The sequence below is a fragment of the Haliotis asinina genome, chromosome 6 (genome assembly GCF_037392515.1).
Source record: "Haliotis asinina isolate JCU_RB_2024 chromosome 6, JCU_Hal_asi_v2, whole genome shotgun sequence".
In the NCBI taxonomy this organism is placed as follows: domain Eukaryota; kingdom Metazoa; phylum Mollusca; class Gastropoda; order Lepetellida; family Haliotidae; genus Haliotis; species Haliotis asinina.
In genome coordinates, this window is record NC_090285.1 from 57,482,501 (window position 1) to 57,498,121 (window position 15,621).

The 15,621-nt window shown below is 40.0% G+C and overlaps 1 long non-coding RNA gene across 1 annotated transcript; it reads right to left on the bottom strand.

The window, feature by feature from the left end:
* Positions 1-10,615: 10,615 nt before the first annotated feature.
* LOC137287154 (uncharacterized) lies at positions 10,616-13,728 on the bottom strand. The gene is made up of 3 exons (XR_010957021.1): positions 13,524-13,728; positions 11,922-12,077; positions 10,616-10,697 (listed from the first exon to the last, which is right to left on the bottom strand). It is a non-coding gene; the product is annotated as an uncharacterized lncRNA (long non-coding RNA).
* Positions 13,729-15,621: the final 1,893 nt, after the last annotated feature.

Below are 15,621 nucleotides of genomic sequence, written 5' to 3' on the forward strand. Positions count from 1 at the left end.
TACTTCTGTTTTTCCGGAAACCACATTGTATATCTGTGATAAGGTTATTAGTTTACAAATACCAAACAAGTCGATTATTTATCATGCGTTCCATGGTCTTGCAAACACAGCTAGTTAATGAAATCGGACGATAATTGGACGGATCCGTATGATCACGACCAGGTTTAGGTATGGGTACTACTATAGCATCACGCCATGAAGAAGGAAATTTCCCGGAAGTCCAAATATCATCAAATATATACAAGAACGTCTCTAAACAGGATTCTGGTAAGTGCTTCAGGAGTTGATAATGTATGTTATCAGCTCCTGTAGCAGTGTCATGGGTTTGATCACGAGCAGTATGGAGTTCATGAATAGAAAACGTTTCATTATAATCTTCCCCATTATCAGGATTGAAATTAATAGTTTTCTTTTCTTCTTGTTTTTGATATTGCTGGAATTTTGGTACATAATTTGAAGAGGAAGAGTGTTTAGCAAGGGTTTCACCTAGTTTGTTAGCAATATCTGATTTATCAGTAAGCAATTGATCTCCATGTTTAAGATGATGGACAGTAGATTTAGTACCTTTACCTTTTATTTTCTGGACCATGTTCCATACCTTGGACATGGGTGTCCGAGAATTTATCTTGGATACATAATTTTGCCAAGATTGGTGTTTGTTCTGTTTAAAAGTACGCCACGCTTTAGCATTTAAAATCTTAAATTTATTTAAATTATGCACCATAGGATGGCGACGGAAATAATGTTCTGCTTTTTTCCTTGCCTTCCTGTCTTGTTTGCACTCATCTTTGAACCATGGTTTTCTTATGTGTGGAACTACAGAGGACTTTGGTATACACTCATCAGCTATGGAATTCAGTTCATCAGAAAAACATTTAATAGCATCAAGAACATCAATAAAACGTTCGGGTTTAAGTTTTTCAGCACACTGTGTTTCATATAAAACCCAGTTAGCCCTTTTAAAATTCCGTTTTGATGATGGAGGAACATCAGCTGGAGTTACAGCTTTTAATATAGTAGGAAAATGGTCACTTCCACAGAGGTCATCGTGGACTGACCATTCAAATTCATTAAGTAGTTCTGAATTTGTAAGTGACAAGTCGAGAGCAGAGTAAGTCCCTGTCCCAGGTGTAAATATGTGTTTGAACCATCATTATAAATACATAAAACATTGTCAGGACAAAAGTCCTCCAACAACTTACCTGTAGTGTTTGTATTTCCACTACCCCAGAGTGGGTTGTTGCCATTTAAATCTCCCATTATAATACAGGGCTTCGGGAGCTGATCATACAGAGCTTGAAGATCGGTTTTGGCAAACGCCGAAGGCGGTGAAATATAAAGAGAGCATAGCGTAAATGCTACATGTAAAGTAATTCTCACAGCAACAGCCTGCATATCAGTATTAAGTGAAACGGGGCTTTGAATAACGTTTTGTCTGTCTAGAATGGATGATGCACCAGTGGCTCTATCACCCGAAGGTGCAAAACAATGATATGCAAATGACGAAGGTCAAATGTATCTGTTTGTTTTAAATATGTCTCTTAGAGACATAACGCTGAAGGTGTAAAATCTTGGACTAATAGCTGTAATTCATGTAAATTAATCCTCAGTCCTCTGCCGTTCCACTGTACAATATTATTGGAATAAACTATCTTTTGGGGGGATTTATTGGGGATCTACCCCACACTCTTTTGGAGGGCGACAAGCTATGTGCCCTAGAATGGACGTTTTCAGAAACGTCCATGTCTTCAAGAGACCCGTACTTATTTAACAACTGAATTTTGTTCTGTGACCCTTTAGGAGCTCTGCCACTTTGTTGCCTTGAAGCATCAGACTTTGGCTTCGGTTTAGTTTTCACCGTTTGTTGACTATCAGCTGTAGATTGAGACTTTGAGTGTGACTGAGATGCTTATTTGTGATCAGAAGAGGACTTTGAGGTATTAGGAAGTGATTCCTCAGTCTGTGATGATATAGCAGTGCACAAATGCTGTGGAGAGTCGCAATTTACCCAAGTCAAGGTAGTTTGGCAGCCTGTGGATCATTTTGTTATTTTAGTGCGTGACTCCAATGTTGATTTTGCTACTGCAGAATAACTGTCTAGAAGATCAGATCTTTTTACCAGATTTTTGGCCTCAGAAAAAGAGATATTTTGAGTGAATTTGATTTTGTTTATTTCCATTTGCTCTTTCCAAACAGGACATTGTTTAGAAAATGAGGAATGGTAGCCTGAGCAGTTGGTGCATATTTTAAAATCACTAGTACAATCTTCTGTTGTGTGTGTCTTCTCGCCACAGTGAGCACACACAACGGACAATGTACAAGTATTTACACCATGGCCGTACTTCTAACATTTAAAACATCCGAGCGGGTTTGGAATATGCACGTCAACCTTGATGTTGCAGTAACCAGCCTTCAATGATTTTGGAGCTGTCGGAGATGAAAAGGAGAACAGATAAGTATTGGTTGTAACACTTTCATTGTTTTTACGGATTGAAAAGCGTTTGACGTCGAGCACACCTTGATCTTTCATTTCAGTCATGATGTCAAGTTCTGTCATGTAAGAAAACAACCGATCACGGTCTCTGATGATCCCTTTGCTCGTGTTTAACGTCTTGTGAGTAGATACAGTAACCGGAATTCCAACAAACAATGCTATGCTCATCAAATTGACTGACTGCTGCCCTTTCCCGCACTCAATCTGCAGTGCACCTGAACGTAATCGTTTAATGTTCTTAACTTCCCCGGCAATACCTTGAATGCCTTTGGCAACTGCGAACGGGTTCAATTTTTGAGGTGTTTTATCAACAGATTCAATCACAAGAAAGCGTGGCCAAAACCTAAGTGATGCAGACGGTCGAAGGTCATCACCATCAACATCATTTTCAAGAGGACGTTTGGGTTTTTTTAGGGGATCTCATGTGCCATATTTAGGATTGAGATTTCATCATCCGAGCTCCCCACCCACCACGGAGTATCACAAGGACAATGCTAAAAACAAGCGGATCTCCAGCTTGCAGCACCAAGGATTCCCGGGTGATATACTCCAGCAGAAAAATTAAAAGGTTAATAGTTCCACCAGATTGGCCTATGAGCCACCGCCTTCTGGCATACGACTCTAGGCATAAACAAACAACATTTCTAAGATCAAAACATTCGCCAAGTCTTTAAACATGTTATAATTTAGTAATTTTCTTACCACAGTACACAAATGAAGCACAGGGCTTGGCGTGACCAGCCGATTGGTCGAACCGGGCCTAATCGACCACCCGTCTGGGCGAAGTCAGGGCCAAAGTGGTGTATTGAGCAACAGGAGTGAGTGAGTTCGTAGTTAACGTCACATCGGCAATATTCCAGCTATATCGTGACGAGAACATGTTTGATATTGAAATGAAATGTGCATATACTATAAAAACCTGTCGTCAAAGGACAATAAAATAACTAGAATATCACAGTTATCATTTAAAACTAGTGTAGAAAGTTAAAACTAATATCACTATTTGGACAATACAACATAAAATACGGGCTATATATCACCAACATCTGAAGGTAGATCACCATACTAGGGACCATGGGGGCGTTTACCTCCTGCATGGACCCTAGCTGGATTTACATCATCCCTTCAGTTGTTAACAATTTAGGAAATCTAGCCATATATAAAAAAGACACATATTCCAGGATTAAAAATATGGACAATTTGAATTTACTTTGAATATTTGTGGACTTACGTACCCTCTCAGGAGGACAATAATTTTACAGTACTTTAACCCCCCTCGAGGATACAGCCACTAACAAGCACAGTTACGAATTTAAACTTCCAGTACTAAAATATTTATCTATTTACAAGTCATTTAACAAATCTAATTCTTTTACAAATTGAATGATTAAATGAGAACTTATATTATTAAAAAGATCCTTCATTGTTCGTGATTTGAAATAGGTATCCCTTGTGATGGAATATTCGACACAGTCAAGCAAGACATGCTTGACCGTGATTATTTCATCACAAGGGATGCAGAACGAAGGATCCTTACCTTTCAATAGGTATTCATGAGTATATCTCGTGTGGCCAATACGACATCGCCGCATGATGACCTCTTCAACTCTGGACTGACAACCCAAATAGGTATAACCAACAGAAGGTTTCATTGCATGTAATTTATTTATGCCCACTAGGGTGTCCCACTTCTTCTTCATCAGATCACGGATATACGATCTAATTGTAGCTTTATAATCAGTGTAAGGAATAAGAAGTGGTGTCACAGATTTGTTGAGTGCTGCCTTGGCAGCAAGATCAACCATCGTGTTACCAGAAATGCCAACGTGGCTGGGTAACCAACAAAAGACGATGTCGTATTGGCCAGTAGCAAGTTCATTATGCAATTTAATAATTTCAATTAAAAGTGGATGTTTGCAAGAAGTGTTTTTAATAGCCTGAAGGCAAGAAAGAGAGTCGGAATAGATTATATACTGGATGTTTCGGATGTCCTTAAATATATTTGAGAGCTGTTAATATGGCGTTAGCTTCAGCTGTGAAGATAGAGCTGTTGTCGGGCAATCTAGAAGATATTGTTCCGGATCCAATGACATCTGTAAATAAGGATTTATAACTGCTATATTTATGTTTTAATTGATTATATTCTTGTTTGTATTGTAATTCATTAGTGTCTGATTTTTTAAATGTAGTTAATGTTAGGTCAACATGTGGCCTAACCAACTACCAAGGAGGAGAAGAAAGAAGACAGGAAGGAGATATATTATCCAGCTCAATGCCGGTAGCAAAAATAAGTGGTGTCATTCTTAAACTAAGAGGCGGAACAAGAGAAGATTTCTTATTGTATAAATCCTCATACAGAGGATTGAGGACACAGTTATATGCAGAATTTGACTTATTCGAATGCCGTTTTGTTATATACTGTAAAGCTAACTTTATATGTCGCTGTTCAAGATATGGTTCATCAGCCTCGACATACAGGCTGTCAACAGGTGAAGTTCGAAAGGAGCCAAGACAGAGTCTTAGACCTTGATGATGGACTGAATCTAATATTTTTAGGTTGCTTTTTGCAGGTTCCATCATACACAATGGAGCCGTAATCAAGTTTCGAGCGAACCAGTGATCGATACAGGTGTAGGAGGATAGATTGATCCCCTCCCCACTTGGAACTGGAAACAACTTTTAATAGATCTAGTGCCTTCAAGCATTTATTTTTTAGGTATTTAATGTGTGGAAGAAAAGTTAAATGGGAGTCAAAATGTATACCCAAGAACTTTGCCTCCTTTACAACTTTGATGGGAATGTCATCTAAAAATATTTCAGGGTCTTTATGTGGTTTGTATTTGCGGCAGAAATGTATACAATTAGTTTTGGATTTAGAAAATTTAAAGCCGTTTTCGAGACACCATTTATCTATTTTATTTAAACATAACTGCAGTTGTCGTTCAATAGTATGCATATTTTTCCACGACAAGAAATATTAAAATCATCCACAAAAAGTGATCTATCAATTGAATCATTAAAAACCTTTGATAGACTGTTAATTTTAATACTAAAGAGTGTGACAGACAAAATACTGCCTTGTGGGACGCCCTGGTCCTGAGTATAATGATCAGACAGGGTAGAACCCACGCGTACCTGAAATTGCCTGTCAGTTAAAAACTCGGATATAAATTGAGGCAAACGACCCCGTAAACCAAAAGCATGTAAATCTTTTAAAATGCCATGCTTCCATGTCGTATCATAAGCATTTTCTAAATAAAAAAAGATTGACACTGCATGCTGCTTGTTAATGATGGCGTTCTTAACGAATTAAATGATCTATGGTACTGCGATTTTTACGAAAACCACATTGTATATTTGTGATTAAATTATTTGACTCTAAGTACCAAGTTAATCGGTTATTGACCAAACGTTCCATGGTTTTGCAAACGCAGCTAGTCAAGGAAATAGGCCTATAATTAGAGGGATCTGTATGGTCACGGCCAGGTTTAGGTATGGGTACAATAATGGCATTACGCCAGGATGGAGGAAATTTACGAGATGTCCAAATATCATCAAAAATATTCAATAGTGTCTCTAAACAGGATTCAGGTAAGTGTTTCAGGAGCTGATAATGAATGTTATCAGCTCCTGTAGCAGTATCGTGAGATTGTTCAAGAGCAGTATGAAGCTCATGAATAGAAAATATTTCATTATAATCTTCCCCATTATCTGAATGAAAATTGATTTTGTTCTTTTCCTGCTGTTTTTGATATTTTTGAAATTTGGGAACATAATTAGACGAGGAAGAGTGTTGGGCAAGAGTTTCTCCCAGTTTGTTTGCAATATCAGATTTATCTGTTAACAACTGATCCCCAGTTTTGAGATGATGTATGGTTGATTTGGTACCTTTACCTTTTATTCTCTGGATCATGTTCCATACCTTTGACATCGGCGTTCGCAAATTTATTTTCGAAACATATTTTTGCCAAGACTGGCGTTGTTTTGCTTAAATGTGCGCCTTGCTTTAGCATTTAAAATCTTAAATATATTTAAATTATGCACCATTGGGTGGCGGCGGAAATACTGTTCAGCTTTTTTCCGTGCTTTCCTAGCTTGTATACATTCAGTAGTAAACCATGGTTTACGTATGTGTGGATTTATAGAGGACTTAGGAATACATTCATCGGCTATTTTGTTGAGCTCATCAGAGAATAATTGGACTGAATCAGGAACATCAATAAAACGATCAGGAATTAATTTGTCCTTGCAAAGTAGTTTGAACAAAGGCCAGTTAGCTTTACTGAAGCTCCATCTTGACGACAGAGGAATATCACCTGGAGCTATTGCCTGAAGAATGGTCGGAAAATGATCACTGCCACACAGATCATTGTGAACTGACCATTCGAATTCATTTAAGAGATCTGCATCACTGAGTGACAAATCAAGAGAAGAATATGTACCTGTACCAGAATGTAAGTACGTTTTCGAATTATTGTTGAATAGACATAGTTCATTGTTTGAAAGAAAATCTTCTAATATCCTCCCATTTCTGTTTGTACCAGAACTACCCCAAAGTGGATTATGGCTGTTAAAGTCACCCATAATGATACATGGCTTAGGGGGCTGGTCATAAAGAGCCTGAATATCTGTTTGTTGTAGAGTAAAAGACGGTGATACATAAATTGAGCACAAAGTGAAAACAATATTCAAAGTCAACCTAACAGCAACAGCTTGAAGTGGTGTATACAGGGGGACAGGGCTATGTATAACACCCTGCCTCACCCAAATTGAAGATTTGGTAGCTCTAGGTCCAGGAGGAGAAAAATAATTATAAGAATCATATTGCCTTATATTCATAAGGTCAGTGTCTCTAAAATAGGTTTCTTGCAAGCAAAATGCCGATGGTTTGAAGTCCTGTATCAGTAACTGTAAATCATTTAAATTGTTCCTTAGTCCTCTACAATTCTACTGGAAGATGTTAGTTGAGCGGCTCATGGAGGTTCAATTGGAGTTCGTGATTTGGAGTGGGGTCTAGCTCCACTAACTGGGAGTGACGGATTGACCTCCATCTCTAAAGGTTCAAATTGGTTGTGAACCGTGATAGGGGAAGACTCTGAGGGAGGCACCTCCAAATGCTGGATGGTTCTGGTCCTTTTGGATTGTTTCTTTTCCTTTTTGTCATTTTTTGAAGATTTACTCTGAATCTGTGATCTCTCCTCTGCGATACATTGTGCTGCTGAAGATAAATCTACCGACGGCAGTGATGCTACAGCCTCTGTCTGATAAGTTGATGTAGATACATCAATCAGAACCTGAGAAGTCTGAATAGTGTCACTGATTATGACTTGTTGATTGACCCACGATAAGGATGTTTGACATGATTTTGATGTCATATGAGGTCTGGAAACAAGAGCTCGAGAAGAGACTGCATTTGAGTATAAATTTGATGAAGTGGTAGAAAGGGGTACCAACTTTCTTGCAGAAGAATACGAGATATTGTTAGTGTGTTTGATATGTTGAATTTTTGTCTCGCGTTCATAAAAAGGACAGGATTTAGATGAGGCTAAGTGGTCTCCATCACAGTTAGCACACTTAATGCCATTCGTACACTCAGAAAGTTCGTGTGCACTACCACAACGGGAACATATCGAGCCGTTGCGGCAGAACTTGGCCCCATGACCATTTTTTTTTACATTTGAAACATCGGAGAGGAGACCAATGTTGAAATATCCAGCTTTTACAGATTTTGGAAGGACGGAATGTGAAAACGTGAACAAATACGTATTGAGCTTGATTGTTGTGCCATCGTCTTTCTTTTTGGAAAATCGCTTTACAGCGATGACTCCTTGATTGTGAAACTCAGTAACAATATCCTCCTCAGTCATGTCAGAAAGACAATGAGCCCTATCTCTGACAATGCCTCTACAGGAATTCGGAGTTCTGCGTACAGAGGCAACAACGGGTGTATTCACAAACTGTTTTAATTTCAACAGATTGTCTGATTGTTGCTTACGCGCACATTCCACCAATAGAGAGCCATTTCGAAGTCGCGTTACATCCTTAACCTTTCCACAGACACCGTGAATGCCCTTGGAAATAGCAAAGGGGTTCAGCTTGAGAGGGTTTTCATCAGCAGATGAGATGACAATAAATCTCGGCCACGAGTCAACTAAGTCAGATGAGCCTCCATCAGATGACGAAGATTCAACATACCGGCGTTTATTCTTCGATGAACCAGAAGGAATGGAGGTAGCCATTATGTATGAAAAGTGTTCGACAACCCTGCTCCCCACCCACCATGGAGTGTCAACGAGGACGGTGTCACAGCGGAAACCAGTCTGTTCCACCAGGGCTACGGGGATGTTATACTCCAGCCAATAAAAACTTGCAAAGCTGTTGAATCAAACAGAACAAATACCAGGCTGGTTCGCCCTCGACACATTTCTGAAGAAACACAGAATTCAGAGGTTCATATTGCCAGATTGGCCCATGAGCCACCGCCTTCTGGCATGGGACTCTAGGCAAATTAGTACACAAAAAATTGTACATTGAAAGCCAAAAAAGCCAAGATCATATAATCAAAGTACTATGTGCAAAAGTATTCACCATGCACAGGGCTTGGCGTGACCAGCCGATTGATTGAATTGGGCCTATTCAACCTCCCGTCTAGGTGAAGTTAGGGCCAAAGTGGCGTGTTGAGCAACAGGAACACGGTTGCAGGCCCCTGTTACCCTCGACCACCAGGATCCCCTCCTCCACCGACACAGGGCCGCAACCCACGGCAAACGGGTTGGTGGACCAAATATCCCCCCGGGTCCACTACGTGGGTGTCGGCGAGCTCTTAGCATTATCCAGCACCCACCACGAGGAGGTGGCTCGCCACGTTTGCCCTAATACAGTACAATTTCTATGGAAGGCATTTTGTGGAAGCCGCGGTTGCTCAGTAGGTTACATCGCTGACCTATTGTGCAGGTGATTAGTTGGGTTCGGGTTCGAATCTCGAATTGGACTCAGATTAATAGAAGAGTTGACTAGACAAACGTAAGAAGTGCCACCCTAACACCAAAATACATATGACAGTTTCCACATGAATGGCATTAGGGTTAAGAGATTTTACGAGTGATTCTTTGGTTTTGAATATTCTCATTTGTTCCCAAACACAACACGCAGCAACGTTTCAGCCATATAACGAAGGAATCATTAATGACCTTAAGAAAGGTCGAGTAATTACAATGTTTTCTGTCAATCCTAATGATTGTGTTTATCATACAGTTGTGTTTCTCATTGTTTCTGTGTGTATGTGTATTCAGAGCACTATGTGTGCTCAACGCGCTTAACTTCTACCGAAATCCCTCAATGGGTCCAGCTCAAACGGTGAATGAAGCATTTATCAGGCGACCAGAGCACGAGGTACTGGTGATGACTGGAAATCTTCTACGTACATTCTATCTCGATCGTCGATGGTCACGAATAGTGCCGCCCCTTTTATTGTGAACAGACGGCAAATGCGCTAGCTAGCTAGGTCAGAGCGTCAAAAAGACTTCAAGCTGAGGCATAATGACCGATATGGCTGTGGCTTGGTTATGGTGTAGGGTTAGACTGCTTAGAGTTTGTGTACCCAGACTGTTTATTGTGCATGAAAGGGCACCAGTACTATCGACATAACACGCCTACACACACTGTTGTCTCATTTGCCTGGTATCGACGTTTGGCCTTAAAGGACATCATCGAGGCTCACCCAGCAAGAATCGTCAACGCGCACCTGCAATAGCACACCATCCATACTATGCCACGGCCAGCCCAGTTGTACACGTCTGGGATATGAAAGGGAGGTATGCGTCATGGACCTCCAACCACGTTATGTAAACTTGGCCACAGAAGAGTGATTGAGATCCCCAAGACTGAGAATCGTATGGATGTTGGACAAAATTAATCAGGACGGTATTACATACCACTGTTCACAAAACGTTAAGTTTGACATTTCCGAAGCCCCTCATAATCATAGGAAACTTCCATGCTCTCATAATTGAGTGCCGGTTGTCACTGTTTTGTCCAATGTATGTTATTTCAGAGTATTCAGTGCCACTTTGCAAAGAAACAATGGGGGCGCATTCCTAAATAACAACAAAAACATGCACCTCTTAATCTTCACAGTTTATCTGATCAAGGTTAGACGTCATTTCATGGAACTGAGGACATTCTCATTCCTTCGTCGCAGGATCTGCAAACAATAAAACAGTATAATTGCTTTTAAATACGATTTTTAATTATTTTTTAAAATTTATTTCAAAGTAACATTTTCCATGATTGGGGAAACCTTCACGTATGATGGTGGTGGACCAGCGGTCAGTAGGACAGCGACAATGTATAGTCAGTCACTACAGTCAGTTTAATCATGTCGACCCGTAGCATGGAACTTTTATATATTATAACTTGGTGACAAAGGGACAAGACAAGTTATACATAATATAGCAATGGTTATGACATTCTTTTCATGTACACTAGCATTGTTAATTATATTACCTTCATGTACAATACATTATATTTCACTTGTCACTGACGCTTTAAAACGTTTCTGTGTCACTCCTCCCATGAGAGTGACAACTGGAAATATTGTAAACCAAAAGTTACTGTGTTCTGTAATCTTATTGGTTGAAAAACATGATTAAATGATATTAGATTCCCGGAAACTGAAAGACTATTCACCGCGTATTGACACGTAAACAATTGTTTTGTTGTGTCATCAACAGTGGTGACGTCATTCAAATCATATTGTGACGTAAAGTTAGAATGACGTCACAAATGAGCAACTCCAGATGCTACCATGAGAACCAGCTGAAACGGCCAGCTGATGACACTTCACTGCTGTGTCCGCATTCGATGTAAACGAGTGCAGACACTAAAACCCCTTTGGTTTACTTTTGTGTTTACAATGTCGATAAACACCATGTGTTGGCCAATTACCGGGTGTTATTGAGTATTTGAAGCAAGGGAATATTTCATTTGAAACCTCCGGCTGACGCCGTCGGTTCCAAATGCATTCCCGTGCTTCAAATACTCAATAACACCCGGAAATTGGCCAACACATGATGTTTATCTCCTAAATATGACCCGCTGTCACGGTAACCGCCAAACACTCCACCAGGTTATATCGCTAACAATCGTATGACGTCATAATATGACGGTAGTATTTTAGCAAATGTACGACCTTGTCATTGACAGTGAATCTGTTCAAAGACTGTCCGTGCGAGCCGTTACCCTAAAATTCAACGTTATATGTTTTGTTGAGTGCTGGTTCAGCGATGGTTATCATGTGTACATTGCATCAATAATATATTATATGTATCAGCCAATGGATGTGCAAAGACGCTCTTGATCTTCATTTTAGGAATATATTTTTTCCTGGAATTTCTTGTTAAAAGAGAAGAAAGTTTAAGGCACTCACCTCTTCCATGTAACTTCGTGGTACTTGTTATCCACCGGAACCTATTCCTAGTTCTCCTCCAAAGTCTGATCTTGCGCTGCCTCCTGTTAGATGCGTCCAGACACACAAGAACCACCACTAGCAGCAACAAGGGTAACAGTTTCATCACGCTCAGCTCTGGGAAAACGTAAAGAGTGAAGAATCACTATCATTGTCAATATTAAAAGGACAGTTGTGTAAACCAAGCATGTTGCAAAACAATTTTTTGTGTAAGTAGGATGTAAAACTCTATATTTAGATTGTATGGACTTTAAAACATTGTGCGAACTAGTTTCCAAATTTTTCTAGCCAATCGTCATGCCTGAATGTTACAAGCCCACAAAATATTTCACTACCCCGAAATTTGAATGAACACATGAGTTTCATCATTAAACTGCTAATATGATGTAGACAATGATCTTGTATGATATAAAAGTGCCTTACAACTTAGAAGCTGGAGAGTGTGATACATTTACAAAATGACCCCAGGAAAATTCACCAGCAAGTCGGGCCAGTGAGTGCGGCCATTTACTGGCCCGACCGGATTGTTACTGGACACGAGTTAGCGAGCCAGTGGCTATTTCACACACTGCTTACCAAACCTTTTTAGCATCAATCAAATATAAACCCGGGCTTTTTTTCATGTATGGTAGAGCTGACACGCAATCAGGCTACTGTTTGAAGCTTGCAAAACTAGTACTGAGTTATGTTGACGTGTAACTTCACAGTTCAGCAGCAAATAGGAGAAACGTTCACTTGGAACAGAACAGTGGAAACAAAAAAGATAGTAAAGGTTAAATGAAAACCAGTGCTGGTACCATGTGTTCAATAGCAACCGCCAGTCACACTAGTCTCAAAGACCCGTGCAGGTCCCAGGGTAGAATATGCCTTCAGCAACACATGCTTGCCATAAAATCAGACTCTGTTTGTCGTAAGAGGCGACTAACGGGATCGGGTGGTCAGGCTCACTGACTTGGTTGACACATGTCTTCGGTTCCCACTTGCGCAGATCAATGCTCATGTTGTTGATCACTGGATTGTCTGGTCCAGGATCTATTATTTACAGAGCGCCGCCATATAGCCGGAATATTGCTGAGTGCGGCGTAAAACTCACTCACTCAATCACTCACGCACAAGTCTCAAACAAATATTTCAAATGATTTGACATATAGCAAACGAAAGGAAATAAACACTGCAACTTAGAAATATCACAAGGCAGTGTATATGCACCACTTGTCAGCTGAAGGGGCACATACTTCAGTTTCCTCGTGGCGGTCTATCAAAGTCACGGTCACGCAGTCAAATCACTGAAGCTAGGAGCATCGATTTACATAACGTATTTACACCAAATCATGTTTGTCGCTCTTTCTTCGCCTCTTAGGACCAGTCATGGCCACTGAAGACCAGTTTCGTGAAGACAGGGAAGAGGATCCTACAAGCTATGCTTGTTGAATGTAAAAATATCTTCTTTAAAAAGGTCACCAAATTTCTCACTTATATGACTATAAAACATGCGCAGTTACTCACACAAACTCTGAATCCGCACATGGTAAGACGCACATAGACAACAACATGCATACTCACAAAACGTGCGGTCTGTAAGGACAAGTCGTGCAAGCTGTGTTTGACTATACGTTTACTGGTCACTGATGGGAGAGATCAATACAGCATGTAGTTATAGACAAAGCATCAGTAAAAGCGTTTAACATCACCGTGATGTTCTGCAGTAACCTGCATTTCAGTGTGTGCACCTCAGCTGTTAGGAGCATATGCTCCCATTGAAACAACTGATTACTTGCATGTCACGACTGCTGGGCTTTGCTGCAGTGACTGTTGTTTATTAATATTGCATAACTAAATTATCTTTAACATAAATGTTCTCATTAAATATCATAATGTCCCTTCACGTGATTTCTCATTTCTTCACATACATATATTAGGTCGTTTTTCGATATTTTTGCCTGAAAGTTTTCTTCACAAAAAGTGACCGAATACTCGTGTCTGAGTGTATGGTTGAATAATAGAGTGAGTGAGTGTGTATACATGTCAAAAATTTCACACGATTCATAGCTTTAGCGTATTCGATACATCAATAAATCAGTCATTAAATCGCACCACTGTACTGCCAGATACAGGTAGTGGCCCGGATTGATGATTTGTTTCAGCGATGATTGGAACAGATGTTTGGATGCACTCCAACAAGGATCTGGCCCTTACCACCTAGTTGCATTGTGCAGTATCAGTACATGATCAGGTGTGGACGTCATTGCTGCACCATCAGGAAACAACACCTACAAGTCTCCTCCTGTGTTCATTTGTCCGTAGGTGTTGCGTTGATACACGGACCATAGCTGACATTGCTGATCTGCTTGAAGATAATGACAATCTACCTGCTGGTGCATCCGTTGCAGTGTATATCTGTGACCTACGCAACCTTCTGGGATACAGCATATTCAGATGTCGGTCCAAGGACGTGGTTGTTGGACACAACTAAGCAAATGTGTATTATTGTGAAAACATATTTTAAGATTTAACATTTGTGTTGATCAGCCAGAGATAACGGCATTTAAAGGTTTTTGGCTTAGGATTTGATTTAAACATATTTTAATCACAAATGTGAACTGGGTTGGGAACACGATATCCAACTTGCAATACGCGCTCCCTAATATTTACATATATACATTTTTAATTATATACGTCTTGGGTAAGAATAGGGGGAATAGATAGGAAAGTTGAAGAGAGGAAAAGATGCAATTTATGTAATCACACAAAACGTTTTGACTGTTGCAGACATTTAAAAACGTATAATTCATTCTGTTGAATGGTCACATCAGGACTTCCATCAATGACAGTGTGATTTGAAAGTCATGTTTTACAATACTTTTTAGATTTAACATCAGTATGCCTCTTTGAATGTTGTACAATGTATATTCCAATAGGAAGTGATGTACATTTTCACAAGCACTGCCACAGTAACAAGAATCAGAATCTTTCACACTGAAACGATACAATAGCTGACTTGTCACATATCTCAACTTTCAGTGTATAATATTAAGTTTTCTAATTCCCAACGAGTAATATGATGGAGCTACAGGTTCTTCGCACTTTAAGTACGACTTCTTTCGGTATCAGGAATATTATTCCACATCCTTACAGTTGATGGAAAAAAGGAACTATACGACAGGAATTATGGCTCACATAACCACGTAACTGGTACATGCTCAGGGTAACTAGGTGTTGGCACGTATTCAGGTGGCCACCATCTGATCATACACCAACGGATTCCGTGGGTTCTGCTAAGTGCACAGGGTTGTGTACTGTACAGTAGGGGTTGTGACAACACTGAAAGACAGTCTGCACAGAAAGTTGACTCCAAAGTTTTCACATCCGGTCATAGGATGGCTCGATCCCGACACGTTGTGTGTGTATTATGATATTAACACCTTGTGTGCTATCAATGCATATCATCCTCCCTACAGGTAAATAACCTGGACCTCATCATTAACTCCTTCACCGACACAGCTCCTGAAACATAAAGCAAAAATAACGTGTAGTATCTGTTAGCAGCATACTGGAATGGTCCATATTGTCCTTGGGGGAGGGGTATAACGATGAATAGAGCATAGAAACGGGCTGGGTTAACCGGAGCCATTATAAATGAGTCAGTGAGTTTGCAACTATC